Below are 14,451 nucleotides of genomic sequence, written 5' to 3' on the forward strand. Positions count from 1 at the left end.
TAGATTATCACAGAATATTGGGTAGAGTTCCCAGTGGGGAAAAAATTGTAAATGACATAAATGGCTATAAATATTATAGTACAGCCCTAATAAGGAATGTTGTGCAGCCATTAACGATTATGTTATAAAACACAATTTGGGAAAAATTGTAATATTTGTTAAGTTTGGAAACATTTCAAATCAAACTTAACCAACAAGGATATTGTATAGCTCAGGAAATTAGAGCAATTACATTGTAATAACTTTAAACAGAATATAATCTGTAAAAAACTGAATCGTTATACTGAGCATCTGAAATTAATATGATATTGTATATCAACTATATTTCAATAAAAAAATTTTAGGAGTTCCCGTCGTGGCGCAGTGGTTAACGAATCCAACTAGGAACCATGAGGTTGTGGGTTTGACCCCTGGCCTTGCTCAGTGGGTTAAGGATCTGGCGTTGCCGTGAGCTATGGTGTAGGTTGCAGACGCGGTTCTGATCCCTGATTGCTGTGGCTGTGGTGTCGGCTGGCTGCTACAGCTCCGATTCGATCCCTAGCCTGGGAACATCTATATGCTGTGGGAGCAGCCCAATAAATGTCAAAAAGACAAAAAAAAAAAAAAAAGAAAAGAAAGAAAAGAAAAGAAAAGAAAAAGAAAAAGAAAAAATTTAAAGAATGCATATATGTACCTTGAAAACCTGAAAGGATAAATGCTCAACATAAATAAAGCCTGAGTTCTGAAGCTAGGTACCCTTTTTTTATACCTTACTCGTACGGTGTGATCTTGAATAAGCTATTTCGCTGTCTCAGGACAATAAAATGTTTGGAAGAATTAAATAAGATACATTAAGTATATCATTTAGAATAGTGTCTGATATGTCATAAGCATTCATGAAGTCACATAAAGACTTTATAGCGAATTTGTAACAAGATCAGACTGTATGGGTTCTGCTCTGTCACTCTCTGACACTATCCACCCTTTGACAAATGCTTAACATATATTTAAAAATTAATATATTTTTTTTGTCTTTTTGCCATTTCTTGGGCCACTCCCACGGCATATGGAGGTTCCCAGGCTAGGGGTCTAATCGGAGCTGTAGCCACCAGCCTACGCCAGAGCCACAGCAACGCGGGATCCGAGCCGCGTCTGTGACCTACACCACGGCTCACGGCAACACCGGATCGTTAACCCACTGAGCAAGGGCAGGGACCGAACCCGCAACCTCATGGTTCCTAGTCGGATTCGTTAACCACTGTGCCACCACGGGAATGCCTCTAAGAGTTAATTTTTATTGGGAGTTCCCATCCGTGGCTCAGTGGTTAACGAATCCGACTAGGAACCATGAGGTTGCGGGTTCAATCCCTGGCCTTGCTCAGTGGGTTAAGGATCCGGTGTTGCCTTGAGCTGTGGTGTAGATCGCAGACGCAGCTTGGATCCCGTGTTGCTGTGGCTCTGGTGTAGGCCGGCAGCTACAGCTCTGATTAGACCCCTAGTCTGGGACCCTCCATATGCTGCGAGAGTGGGCCTATAAAAGGCACAAAGACAAAAAACAACAACAAAAATTAATTTTTTTGAGATACAACTGATATATAACATTAGTTTCAGGTGCACAACATGACTCAATATATTGCAAAATGTTCACACAGTGAGTCTAGTTAACAGCTGCCACCACACATTGTTACAAAATTTTTTTTCCTGCGATAGAACATTCAACGTCTACTCTCTCAGTAATACAAATACATAGTACAATATTATTAAACACATATAGTCATGCTGTATATAAGGCTTACCATGTTTTTTAAAAATTGAAGTGTAGCAGATTTGCAATGTTTGTGGTAGTTTCTGATGTATAGCAAGTGATTTAGTTATGCATATATATGTATATATATTCTTCTTCATATTCTTTTTCATAAGGTTTATTACAGGATATTGAATATAGTGTCCTGTGTTGTGCAGTAGGACCTTGTTGTTTATCTGTTTTACATGTAGTAGTTTGTATCTGCTAATCTTAAACTCCTAATTTATCCCTTCCTTCCTGCCTTCCTCTTTGGTAACCATAAGGTTGTTTTTTATGTCTGGGAGTCTGCTTCTGTTTTGTAAGTTCATTTGTGTCGTATGTCAGACTCCATACATAAGTGATATCATATGATATTTGTCTTTCTCTTTCACTCACACTTCACTCAGTGTGACAATCCCTAGGTCCATACATATCACTGCAAATGACATTATTTCATTCTTTTTTATGGCTGAGTAACATTCCATTGTGCATATCTATGCCACATCTTCTTCATCTGTTCCTCGGTCTATGGACATAGAGGTTGCTTCATGTCTTAGTTATTGTAAACTGTTATGAAAACTGGGATGCATGTATCTCTCCTCTCCCCCTTTGTTTTTTGTTGTTGTTGGTTTGTTTTTTCCCTTTTTTTGGCCATGCCTGTGGCATGGGGAAGTTTCAGGGCTAGGGAGGAAAACCTGTGCCACAGCAGTGACCTGAGCCACACCAGTGACAATGCCAGATCCTTAACGATTAGGCCACCAGGGAACTCTGGGATGCATCTTTTCAAATTAGAGTTTTGTCTGGATAGATGCCCTGGAGTGGGATTGCTGGATCATATGGTAACTCTATTTTTAGTTTTTTGGTTTTTTTTTTAAGGAATCTCTATACTGTTTTCCATAGTGGCTGAACCAATTACATCCCACCAGCAGGGTAGGATAGTTCTCTTTTTTCCACACCCTCTCCATTTATTATTTGTAGACTTTTTAATGATGGCCATTCTGACCAGTGCGAGGTGGTATCTCATTATAGGTTTGATTTGTACTTCTCTAATAATTAGCGAAGTCAAGCATTTTTTTCATCTTCCTGTTGGCCGTCTGTCTTCTTTGAAGAAATGTCTATTTAGGTCTTCTGACCATTTCTGGATTGTTTTTTGTTTGTTTGTTTGTTTTTTGTTTGGTTATTGAGTTGTATAAGGTGTCTGTATACTTTGGAAATTAAGCCCCTGTTGCTTGCATCATTTGCAAAGATTTTCTCCCATTCCATAGGTTGTCTTTTTGTTTATGGTTTCCTTTGCTGTGCAAAACATAAGTTTTCTTAAGTCCCATTTGTTTATTTTTGCCTTTATTTCTATTGCCTTGGGAGACAGACCTAAGAAAAATGCTGCTCTGATTTATGGCTTTGCATATATTTGACTGGAGTGGAGGGAGAAGTAGAGGATTTGGAAAGCTGACAATATTGAGTTAATTTGGCCAAAAAGAACTTTATCCCCTAAGCAATGGGGAACTATTAAAATTTTGGTCATTAATGTTCCAATTTCTCACTCAAAGGAACAAACATTAGACTGGTTCCATTCATGTTACATTAAAACAATAGCAAGGACTACTATATTAAGTATTCTTTCTGAGAATCACATCACTGGAGCTGATCAATCACACAAAGCTAATGGTAGAATGGTTTCTAAAACTGGCTGTGTGCAGGCAGGATGCTGAGTCATCATAAGAGGAATATTAGACTGTCTTTTTTTTTTTTTTTGCTTTTTGCTTTTATAGGGGCCACCCCCGTGGCACATGGAAGTTCCCAGGCTAGGGGTCGAATCAGAGATACAGCTGCCGGCCTACACCACAGCCACAGCAACAGCAGATCCAAGCCACACCTGCAACCTACACCACAGCTCACGGCAAGGCTGGATCTTTAACCCACTGAGGGAGGCCAGGGATCAAACCCACACCCCCATGGACACTAGTAGGATTTGATTCCACTAAACCACAACGGGAACGCCTAGACTGTCTTTTCTTTGTTTGAAACTCTGTGATTCTTCCCTGCTACTTACGGAATAACACATAGAAGTTTTTATAGTAGCGTTCAAAATACTCCACAGTTTGGCCCTAGCCTACTTTGCTAGCATTCCTAAAACTTAAAAAAAAAAAAAAAAAAAAAGAACAGATTTAGATTAAAAAAAATAAAAAGAAGCAGGTGAAATTAATTGTAATAACATATTTTATTCAACACAATATATCCAAAATACTATTATTTTGACATCTAATCAATACAAAACATTAATTTTTTTGTCTTTTTTTTAGGGCCACACCAGCAGCCTAGGGAGGTTCCCAGGCTACGGATCTAACTAGAGCTACAGCTGCTGGCCTACACCAGAGCCACAGCAACGCAGGATCCAAGCTGCCTTTGCAACCTACACCGCAGCTCACGGCAACGCCGGGTCTTGACCCTCTGAGTGAGGCCAGGGATCGAACCACAACCTCATGGTTCCTAGTCAGATTCGTTTCTGCTGTGCCACATGGGAACTCCCCAAAACATTATTAATGATATATTTTATGTTTTTTTTTTCCTTACTACGTCTTTGAAATTTGGTGTGTATTTTACACTTACAGCACATCTCCACTTGGACTTGCCACATTTCAAACCACACGAGGCTGGTGTGATTCAATACAACGCCAATCTTCTACACAGTAATCAACACTTCAATCAAAGTGGACTTTTCTTGGTTTTCAGACAATCTTCTAATTCCTCATCCCTCTCCTTTTTTTTTTTTTGTCTTTTTACCTTTTCTAGGGCCGCTCCCGCGGCATATGGAGTTCCCAGGCTAGGGGTCTAATCGGAGCTGTAGCTACCGGTCTACACCAGAGCCACAGCAACTCGGGATCCGACCACGTCTGCAACCTACACCACAGCTCACGGCAATGCTGGATCCTTAACCCACTGAGCAAGGCCAGGGATGGAACCCACAACCTCATGGTTCCTAGTCGGATTCGTTAACCACTGAACCACGACGGGAACTCCCCCTCTCCTCATTATTAATGCTATGTTTCTTCACAGGACTTCTCCCATCTCTGCCTCTTGAAATCCTACTCATTCTTAAAGCCCCCCCGTCCCAAACCCTCAACAATTATGTTAAATAGGAAGGAAAGATTAATTCAAGAGCGTATAAACTCAGTTTATAGATTCAATAATAGAGCCATACATTTGTTATTCAAATTGAAAAAATAAAACTGGAACTCTATGTACAGAAATTAATTCTAAACAAGTTTTAAATGTGAAAAACAAGTCTTTAGAACCTTCAGAAGAAAATATGCAAGTGTCTTTATGACTCATAGACAAGAAAGAAACCCCTTAAATAGTAACAATACAAAAGTAAATCATAAAGAAAATAATTAATAAGTTGACTTCATTAAAAAAAACCCTGTTTATCAAAGGACAACATTCAAAAAGTAAAAACAAGCTATAGATTTGAAGATATTATTTGTAATATTAATAATCAATAAAGATTACTACCCAGATTATATAGAGAACTCCTATAAATCGATAAGAAAATGACAAACTAATAGAAAAATGGGCAAAATATATGGGCAAATCATAGATGAACAATAATTCACAAATATGAAAAAATGCTCAGTCTTGCTTAATCATGGACATATAAATCAAACCACCCCAAGAAACCATTTCTCATCTTTTTTTTTTTTCTAGGGCCACTCCCACGGCACATGGAGATTCCCAGTCTAGGGGTCTAATTGGAGCCATAGCCACCAGCCTACACCAGAGCCACAGCAACACGGGATCCGAGCCTTGTCTGCGACCTACACCACAGCTCACGGCAATGCCAGATCCTCGACCCACTGAGCAAGGCCAGGGATCGAACCCGAAACCTCATGGTTCCTAGTTGGATTCGTCAACCACTGTGCCACGACGGGAACTCCTCACATCTATTTTTAAAAAAGTAATCTGGGGAGTTCCCATTGTAGCTCAGCGGGTTTTGAACCCATCTAGTATCCATAAGGATGCAGGTTCAGTCCTTGGCCTTGCTCAGTGGGTTAAGGATCCGGCATTGCTGTGAGCTATGGTGTAGGTTGCAGGCACGGCTTAGATCCCGAGTTGCTGTTCCTGTGGCTGTGATGCAGGCTGGCAGCTGCAGCTCCAATATGACCCCTAGCCAGGGAACTTCCATATTCCATGGGTGCGCCCTCTCCTCACCAAAAAAAAAAAAATTTGGCAAAAATGTGAAGCAACAATTCTTATACACTCCTATCGTGAGTGTATACATCTACAATCACTTTGGAAAGCACTTTATCATATAATAGAGTTGACAGTGTGCATGTGACCCAATAATTCTCCCTAAAGTATACAAGGAGACAAGTACAAGGCTGTTAAGGAGTTACCTTGTGGTCAGCAGGTTAAGGATATGGCATTGTCACTGCTGTGGCCCTGGTTACTGCTGTGGTATAGGTTCGATCCCTGGCCCAGGAACTTCTGCATGCTGAAGGCACAGCCCCAAAAAACCAAAAACCAAAAAACAAAACAAAACAAAAAAAGGCTGCTGCTAATAGTAGCATTGTTTGTAGAGCAAGCAATTGTCGTGCATTCATTACTGTTGTGAGCTGAACTGTATTTCCCTCAAAATTCATATGTTGAAGTTCTAAGCCCCAGGACCTCAGAATGTGACTCTATTTGCTAAGAGGCCTTTAAAGAGGTGATTATTAAGGGAAAATGAGGTCATATAGGTGGGCCCTAAACCAATATAGCTGATGTCCTTATAAGAAAAGGAGATTGGGACATAAACTATGTACACAGACAGAGCAGCAAACTTGAAGACAATTAAAAAAAATTTTTAGGGCGTTCCCATTGCTGCAAGCTGTGTTATAGGTCTCAGACAAAGCTCAGGGATCCCGCGTTGCTGTGGCTGTAGCACAGGCTGGCAGCTGCAGCTCCTATCCAACTCCTAGTCTGGGAATTTCCATATGCCGCAGATGCAGCCATAAAAAAACAACACTGCGGGATCCGAGTCACATCTGCGACCTACACCACGGCAACGCTGGATTCTTAAGCATCCTTAACCATGACGGGAACTCCAAAAGAAAAAAAATTTTTTTAAGTGTGAAGTATTTGAAAAGAATACATAGGAGTTCTTGTCATGGCACAGTGGTTAATGAATCCAACTAGGAACGATGAGGTTGTGGGTTCAATCCCTGGCCTCGCTCAGTGGGTTAAGGATCTGGTGTTGCTGTGAGCTGTGGTGTAGGTCGAAGAGGCGGCTCGGATCCCAAGTTGCTGTGGCTGTGGTGTCGGCTGGCTGCTACAGCTCCGATTCGACCCCTAGCCTGGGAACCTCCATATGCTGCAGGAGTGGCCCTAGAAAAGGCAAAGATACAAAAAAAAAAAAAAAGAATACATGCATACATAAATTCTAAAAGTCTAAAGAAATGCATGGCAGGAGTAAATAGCAAACTCAGGACAATGGTTCCCTCTGCAGTTAAAGGAGGGAGATGCCATAGGAGAAGGGACCATAGGAAACTTTTTGTGTAGGTAAAGTGTGGTTCTACAGGAAAAGTGCCAGGGAAAAGGGGGTATTTTTCATTACACTTTTTTGAATGTCTGAAGTAGTTCTATGTAAGTTTTATGAAAAGCTATAGACCAGTAACATTGGCTTCTAATTGCTTGAGAGCTGCAATGGGCCTTAAGTCATCTGATTCAGCCATTTTACGTTTTATAGATTGGGAAACTGAAGATCTGTGTAGCTTTCTGGTTTCTAGAATAGCTAGACTACACCCAGATTTCCTGTTTCTTTATTAAATAAGCGGTTTGCGAGCAGAGTTCTTAGAGAAGGAAGTCGTGATCACTGTGCTTGAGTTATGAGCTTGTTAAGCCCATTTCATTTTCTTTTTTGGCAAAATTACTTGACGGGTAGAAGAAATACCATATTATGGTTTATTTTCATTATACCATGTCATTTGTTGACGTTTTATGAATTCCTTGGGAAAGGCCAGAGAACTGTTGCCAGATATTGACCTCTATTAGTTGGGATCATTGATTTAAGAACAGCACTAGAAGAAGAAGAATTTATCATGAATCCCAATCAACCATGAGGGGAAAAGCTCTATTCCAAATCATGCCCTATTACATATATTTATCAAGGCTTTAAATGATAAGATAGATGTGTTAATCAATAATTTGCAAAATGCAAAAGTGAAAGAGCTAATCTCTCTTGACTCACCAGGCAAGGCTAACTGCAGCGCATTATTTCACTGGCCACGTTCTCTTTACCCGCATGGTCTGACTCCTCCTCTAGATAGATTCCAGATTCCACTTGTATTAGAATCCTCTAGGGTGCTTGGCACACAGTAGCTGTTCGACAAATGTTTGTTGATCTTAAACTGAATTGCATGACAGGATCATAATTCCACGGGTCCTGGAGAGCGGTAGGAAGGGATCTAAACCAACCAGATACCATTCAAAAGATACAAAACAAACTCCTATTTGGGAACGTCTTAAAAATTAAAAATAATTACAGAAAAAGAGAGGAGAAATAGTTGACAGTGGTTCACTTAAAAAAGCACTATTTTTTGGGGGGTGGTTGCTGACTTCAAGCTCTCTGGGAGCAACTGTGAAAAAAGGAATTAATGCTTCAGCTCATTTACAGAACTCTGGATCTCCCACCTAAGTCAGAGATAGAGTAAGGTGCAATGTGCAAATTAAGGGAGGTAATTGCCCCACTTTATTTTGCATTGGTTGTGTATCTGGTTCTGGGAGCCACATTTTAAATAGGACAAGCAGGTGCTTGTTCAGAAGGGTGGCAAGGGGGCTTGAAGCCACTGCAAGTGAATAGATCAAAGTTATGATGCGACTTTTAGCCTGCAGAAAAACCAAAGAGAGGGTTTGAGACGAGAGATGGTAGCTGTCTGCAGAAAACCGCAATAGTACTTACACTGGAAAGAGTGAAGGCTTACTCTTCCCCAAAGTGCTGAACTGAAACCAGCAGAAATGGCAAAATATTTCAGCTCGGAAATTCCTCTAACATCTGAAATCATCCTAAAATAAACGAAATGACATATGGGGGGTTGGGGAAGGCGGTGCCATTTGGCACTGGCAGAGGTTGAAGACAGCCTGCCTTAGAGGTTTATTGAACGTACTTTTGTATTGGGAGAGGTTAGGCTAGATGACCTCATTGTGCTTTGCACCTCTCTTTTAACATTTATCACGTACCTTCTAGTGATTCGTTTATATACTAGTCCTATCCTTCCCCGATTAGCGACAACACTGGGGAGCTGTTTCCTCCCTGCAGCCACCTCTGGGAAGGTGAATAAGTTAACACTGTAGAATAGAAAGTCTGGCATTTTTCTGAAGAGATGAAAAGGTGGCCTCTGATTATGCTTTCGGCTTTCTCCGCTCCCAGTTTTTTAAAATTTTTTAAATTTCTTTTAAACTCCCACTATGTGTTTGGAAACATGAAAAGCGCTTGCAACTTCCTCAATTGCTCTCTCTTGAAACCTCACAACTCTTTAACTGTCCAGGTCCTGAGGCTCTCTTTCCTCCGCCTGGGGATCTACTCTATGGTAGAGGTGGCCCAGCCTTCTAGCTCTCTAGCCCTCCAGTTGGTCCATCTATGGTTTCCGGAGGCCTCACCGGAAGCTCTTACGCGAGATGGGTTGGGAGGCCGGAAGTTGCGGCCTCATTACTTGCCTTTTCAAAATGCTGCCGAGGCCTTAGGGCCTGTGACTGGCGCCCCCTCCCCCACCTCGGACTCGGCGGGGGAGCGACTCATGGAGCAGCCGTAAGGTGTGGCTCTAGGGTTTCGTCCGCGGGGTGCCGGGAGGCGGGAGGTGGGGGACTGGAGAGTGGGGAGCGGGCGCGGCGCGGCCAGTTCTGCAGGCCCCGGGGTGGGGTGGGGGGGTTACGGGCGGGAGGAGCTAGGAGCGTGGGTGGCGGCGTGGGGACGGTCCCACTGGGCGGAAGAAGGGCTGGGCTGATGGGGAAGGGTTATATGATGAGGATTCGCGGAGGATAAAAATGGAGGTGGAGTGACGTGAAGCAGATCGGCCGACAGGTTACAAACCTAAAATCGAAATACATTGACGCAAAATTTGAAAACAACCGAGGCACCTAGGAGGAAAGGTGGGAGGGAGGAGGAGAGAATGACATTGAGGTGTCTTCAAGATTTTAAGGTAGTGGTTTTCAAGGGCTGCCGACTATCTGTCTCAGTTGTGCTGAGTGCTTGCTTGAAGAATGCTCGTTTGAGGCCCGCACTCAGGCTTCCCCCAAGCAGAATGATCAGGAGATGGGGTCGGGAGTATGTATTTCCTCAGCACGTTTCCCAGTTTATTCTTGTACACCCTCAAGTTTGAAAACCGCTGTTTTAAAACCACACCCGGGGAAAGTGCTGCTGCCCTTTTCCTTTAACTGGAAAGATCTTTTAGTTGGGAAGCTCCTTCATGCCTGGGGATATTGGCACCTGGAGAAAGTATCAAAGATACTTGGTACTCTTTGGTATCAGGTATTACTACATCTCAGTGTAGGTTTAGACCCCTCCCTTCTCCTACATTCCTGCTATGAAAAGTTAATTTAGTTTAGAAGTAACAGTACAGTCAGGATCACAACGTTTTATTGTATAATTACAAAAAAAAAAAAACCCTATAATATACTTGCCGGTTGTTAAAAACAAGAAACACACAGTACTGAAGTAAACTTGCCCCTAACCTGTCCCCTCCTCAAGCCAGCTACCCTTAACTACTTGCTATCATGTCCATCCTCGCTTTTTCCGCACATATTCACATTTTTAAACCATAGTAGAGTCATTTTGTATGTATTGTTCTGCATCTTATAGTTTTTCGAATAACAACATCAGGGACAGCTATCCCTAACGTATACATGTAATGCTTCTTTTGGTATAGTCCCGCCTAATAGGGTTGTACAAAAATTTCGTTAACCAGTTCCCCATTGATGGATTTTTAGGGTGTCTCCCAGCATAGTTTTTGTTTTGCAGACTCTTGCTACACACACGCTTCGCCTTTTTAGGTGTGTAACGGACCTGGTAAGAGCTAAAACAACATCTGAATAATTTCTTTTTTAGAAAGTTAGTTTTATTACTTTTATGTAATTAGTTGAAAGGGAATCAGACAGCAGTATTTAATAGAGGTCCTTAAGGCTTTAAAGACTAGAAAAGAATGATTATGCCTGCTGATTTCTGACAGGTTTTTATTTTAATGAGTCTTCAAATCACAGTTGAATTCAAAGGTAGAGATTTGAAGATGAGGTGTAAGAGTCTTGGACTCTTAGGGTAAAAACCACTCTTCCGTCATCAGTAAGAGTGTACTCTCTTATGATTTCAGTGCAGTAGGGAACACACAAAAACATAAATAGGGAGTTCCCGTCGTGGCGCAGTGGTTAACGAATCCGACTGGGAACCATGAGGTTGCGGGTTCGGTCCCTGCCCTTGCTCAGTGGGTTAACGATCGGCGTTGCCGTGAGCTGTGGTGTAGGTTGCAGACGCGGCTCGGATCCCGCGTTGTTGTGGCTCTGGTGTAGGCCGGTGGCTACAGCTCCGATTCAACCCCTAGCCTGGGAACCTCCATATGCCGCGGGAGTGGCCCAAGAAATAGCAACAACAACAATAACAACAACAAAAGACAAAAAAACCCCATAAATATAGTGTGGTGAATGTTTTAATAGAGATGCTCTGGGAGTCAGAAAAGCCTTGACCAAGGAAGTAACTTTTGACCTAAGTAGAAGGATGAGTAAGAATTTTCAGGAATGGAAAATAGAGCACAGAAGAGGAGAAGGTGCTAAGGCAGTGGCTTTCAAACTTTTTAACCATGACTCCTAGCAAAAAAATAAATTTTATATTGTGACCCAGAACACATAGGAGGGGTAATACTTAAGAGCGCTGGCTCTGCAGACAGAGTGCTTGGACTCTTAAGATTGGGATTTTGGATAAATTATCTTCCCTGCTTCAATTCACTCTTCTGAAAATGAGGACAATAATATTCTTACGTTATAGGATCTCTGCTAGGGTTAACTGAGTTATTGAATATAAAGTGCTTTAAAGGGCGCCTGGCACAAAGACGCTTTAGTGTGTTAAATGTTGGCTATTTTCAATACAGAAACAGTTCTACCTAACAAAACTTAAACCTTTGTTATTCACTTTTATTTTTTTATCTGTTCTGTTTCATTAAGAGAGGAGAGGTTAAGACCAACTGGGATACAATTTGTAGTTTGAAAAACTCTGAGAGATAAGTGGTAAAGGGCTAGACAAATTCAAGACACTGAGTTCATCATTCATCATGGTAGGTATTGAATGGTAGAAATGGAGACTTGAGAAGAGTACCAAGATGGAATGGAGGGTACGTTGGAAACGATCAGGAAAGCTTATGTGCACATATTCAGTGAGGGGAATGAGTTTCTAGGAGTGGGAGTGCCTATTGAGTCAGCTCTGTAGTTCCATAGTCCTTCATTCTTCAAATGCCCTGAAAAACCAGGGTATCTTGGCCTGCCTTGGGGATATTCCTTGTTCTGCTGAATTGTGGACTGAAGTGGTGGAATTGACTTCTCTTTCAATAAGCACATCCCTCTTGAAGGAGAGTCCTTTTAAGAGCAAGCAGAAAAAAGCTGCAAAAAGGCCTTTCTTCTCTTGCTCATTTAAAAGGCAAATTCTTTTCAGCTCGCTGTACTCATCCCTAGGGTTTATTATTAGCCTCAAAGAATCCCATCTCCAGAGAACCAAAGCAGTACAGGCTAGTGATAATGATTCTTTTAATGTAACTGGAATAGTATTTCTAAGATTTCTAGTTTTTTCAAGATACAGTAGATAAACACAAGGAACTTTTGTGATTTCTTATGTCTTTGCCCTGTACCATTCAAAAAGGTAATTAAAACCTATTGTTTTAATTCACTACTATTTATTTTTAAATTTTCCAACTTTTTTTTTTTTTTTTTTGGCTGTGCCCTTGGCATGTGGAGTTTCCCAGGCCAGGGATAGAACTCCAGCCACAGCAGTGACAAAACTTGGGTCTGTAACCATTAGGCCACCAGGGAACTCCCTTTCCCACCTTTTTAATGGAATACTTTATTTTTATTTTTATTTATTTTTGTGGCCATGCCTGTGGCCTGTGGAAGTTCCTTGGCCAGGGATCAAACCCTGGACGGAAGTGGTGAGATTGACTTCTCTTTCAATAAGCACATCACTCTGAAAGGAGAGTCCTTTTAAAAGCAAGTGAAAAAACTTGCAAGAAAGCCTTTGGGATCAAACCTGCCATAGCAGTGGCCCAAGTCACAGCAGTGACGATGTCAGAGCCTAAACCTGCTGAGCTAGCAGAAAGCTCCTTTAATGAACTATTTTAAAGCACTTCACAGATATGTCATTTTACATTTATTTATTTATGTATTTATTTATTTTTATTTTTTCAGCCCCACCTGTGGCATATGGAAGTTCCTGGGCCAGGGATGGAATCTGTGCCACAGCTGCAGCAATGCCGGATCCTTATAAAAAGTTACCATGGTGCCTTTTATTATTAACAGCTGTTTTTTTTTTCCCCTTTGGTGTGGCTTTATTTTGTTTTTTAATTTTTTTATAGTTGATTTACAATGTTGTGCCAATTTCTGTACAGCAAAGTGACTCAGTTTTATACACACACACACATATTTTTTTAATCTTTTTGTCTTTTCTAGGGTCACACCAGTGGCATATGGAAGTTCCCAGGCTAGCGGTCTAATCGGAGCTGTAGCCACAGCCACTGCAACATGGGATCCGGGCTGTGTCTGTGACCTACACCACGGCTCACGGCAACACCAGATCCTTAACCCACTGAGTGAAGCTAGGGATTAAACCCGCAACCTCCTTGTGGTTCCTAGTCGGATTCGTTAACCACTGAGCCACGATGGGAACTACACACACACACACACACACACACACACACACACACACACACACACACACACACACACACACACACACACACACACACACACACACACACACACACACACACACACACACACACACACACACACACTTTTTTCATCACACACACACACACACACACACTTTTTTCATCATGGTCCATCTTGGGAGATTGGATATAGTTCCCTCCGTTGTAATCCCTAGCTTCACTCAGTGGGTTAAGGATCTGGTGTTGCCGTGAGCCGTTGTACAGTAGTAGGACCTTGTTTATCCCCCATTCTAAATGTAATGGTTTGCATCTACTAACCGCAAATTCCCAGTCCACCCCTCTCCCTCTCCCCTCGGCAACCACAGTCTGTTCTCTGTGTCTTTGAGTCTGTTTCTGTTTTGTAGATAGGTTCATTTGATCAACAGTTCTTTTCGTTTGTTTTTTTACTTTTTAGGGCCACACCTGGGGCAAATGGAGTGCCCAGGTTAGGGGTCGAATCAGAGCTACAGCTGCCGGCCTACAACCACAGCCATAGCAATGTGGGATCCAAGCCTCGTCTGTGACCTACACCACAGCTCATGGCAACACTGCATCCTTAACCCACTGAGTTAAGTCCAGGGATCAAACCCACATTCTCCTGGGTACTAGTTGTGTTCATTACCTCTGAGCCACAGTGGGAACTCCAGCAGCTTCTTAGTGGTATCCAATACCTAGTATATAATTCAAAATTTCCTGATTGTTTAGGAAAAAAATTACATTTTTACAGATGGCTTGTTTGGATCAGGACTTGAACAAAAT

General features: G+C 41.8%; 1 protein-coding gene across 5 annotated transcripts in view; it reads left to right on the forward strand.

The window, feature by feature from the left end:
• The first annotated feature begins 9,411 nt into the window (after positions 1–9,411).
• MDM4 (MDM4 regulator of p53) overlaps positions 9,412–14,451 on the forward strand; it is a 51,734-nt gene continuing 46,694 nt past the window's right edge. For all 5 annotated transcript variants that reach the window (XR_007130669.1, XM_047751927.1, XM_047751928.1 and 2 more), the window contains exon 1: positions 9,412–9,547. The gene's annotated coding sequence lies outside the window, so the exon portion shown is untranslated. The remainder of the gene's footprint in view (positions 9,548–14,451) is intronic.

Source organism: Phacochoerus africanus, chromosome 11 (genome assembly GCF_016906955.1).
Source record: "Phacochoerus africanus isolate WHEZ1 chromosome 11, ROS_Pafr_v1, whole genome shotgun sequence".
NCBI lineage: Eukaryota > Metazoa > Chordata > Mammalia > Artiodactyla > Suidae > Phacochoerus > Phacochoerus africanus.